Source organism: Lotus japonicus, chromosome 1 (assembly GCF_012489685.1).
Source record: "Lotus japonicus ecotype B-129 chromosome 1, LjGifu_v1.2".
Taxonomy (NCBI): domain Eukaryota; kingdom Viridiplantae; phylum Streptophyta; class Magnoliopsida; order Fabales; family Fabaceae; genus Lotus; species Lotus japonicus.
The window spans coordinates 28851972-28853687 of record NC_080041.1 but is presented as its reverse complement, the minus strand read 5'-3'; the positions used below and the strand labels follow the sequence as shown (position 1 = coordinate 28853687).

The window sequence follows — 1716 nt, the reverse complement described above, 5'->3', positions numbered from 1 at the left end:
CAATTCATTCATCACTCTCCCACTTCTAGTGGACACAACAGAGGCATTTTCTTGCTTAGGATTAGGGATAGTGTCGGAAGGAAACTTACCTTGAGGTCTCTCAGCTATTTGCTTGGCCAGCTGGCCAAATTGATTCTCAAGATTCTTGATAGCCGCCTCTTGATTCTTGTAATTATTCTCCGTTCGGTTGATGAAAGTCTCCACCAACTCCTCTAAGCTTTTCTTGGAACAACCACCTTCACCTTCTCCTCGCTCTTGAGGTTGTCTTGAGCTTTGGCCTTGGAAACCTTGGCTAGGAAATTGCCTTTGAAAGCCACTTCCTTGCCCATTATTACCTTGCCTCTAAGAGAAATTAGGGTGATTCCTCCATCCTGGATTGTAAGTATTTGAAAATGGGTCATTCCGAGCTTGACCCATGGCCTTCACTTCCTCCTCCGGTCTAGTATCTGTGCATTCTTCGCTGTCATGTGGCCCTCCACAAGTCACACACTCCAATTTGGCAACTCGACCACCAATCTTGGTAGTCTTCATTTCATTTTGAATCTCATTCATTTGCTTGGAGAGTTGCTTGTTGGAGGCCATGAGCTGATCATAAGCCTCAACCTCTAGGATCCCCCTTCGGGCTTGGCGTTCATTACTTGAGTTCATGGCCCTTATAGCCATTTTTTCAATCAACTCGTACCCCACTTGTGGAAGTAAGGCATCGAACTCACCGTTTGAAGCCGCATCCAAGCCAAACCTCGAAGAATATTGGAGACCATCATAGAACTTTGCCACTTGTTCCGCTTGGGTGAGGTTATGTTGAAGACACCTCCTCAAGAGCTTTTTAAACCTTTCCCAAGCTTCATAGAGATTTTCATCGGTGGATTGAGCAAAAGTCATGATGTCATTCTTGAGCTTTCTCAAGAGGGCTCTTGGAACAAACCTTGTGGTGAATTTCTCAGCCAAGTCCTCTCAAGATGTAATGCTACCTTGGGGCTGTGAATTCAACCACTCTTCAGCAGTATCCCTCGATGAAAAAGGGAACAAACTCAAGCGGATGGTGTCCGCTGAAACATTCTGAACTCTGTAGGTGTTACAATTGCGGATGAACCGCTCCATGGTTGCATGAGGATCTTCAAGAGCACCTCCACCGTACTGATTTTGGCTCACCAAATTGATGAATGCCGGCCTCAGCTCAAAATTTCTCGTGCCATCGGGGGAAACTATGCTGCCCGGATAATCGTAGCTCATGGCAGCAGAGGTGAGGTCTCTAAGAGAACGATTGGCATTCTCCGCTTCTTTGCTCTTGAAGTCTTTGAGCAATAGCCTCATTCACTTTTCTTCAATGTGGGCTTGCAATTCCTCCTCCGTCATATGGGCAGTCATGGCGGCTATCTCAGCAGCTCTTTGCTGAGCTCGACGACGATGGAGGGTACGTTCAGGCTACGGATCAAACTCCAATGGATCCGTGCCAAGCCTACTGTGCATAAACTGAAAATACAACCAAAGAAAGGTTAGTAATACCTATTCAATGCAATTAAAAACTACAAACTTGTAACTTAAACCGAAAACCACAAACAGTCCCCGGCAACGGCGCCAAAAACTTGTTGGGTCAATCTGCAAGTGCACAAATATCTCCGGGTTTTAATATCGAATCCACAGGGACCGTGAGTGAAATTGTGGTTTAAGCTCAAAGCTTGTGAGTTTGAAAGCAAATAAAATTCAGATTTTGGT

General features: G+C 45.5%; 1 non-coding gene across 1 annotated transcript; it reads left to right on the top strand.

Moving 5' to 3' along the window:
- The first annotated feature begins 793 nt into the window (after positions 1–793).
- On the top strand, positions 794–900 carry LOC130734867 (small nucleolar RNA R71). Its single transcript, XR_009018205.1, has one exon. It is a non-coding gene; the product is annotated as a small nucleolar RNA R71 (small nucleolar RNA).
- The last annotated feature ends 816 nt before the right edge of the window (positions 901–1716 follow it).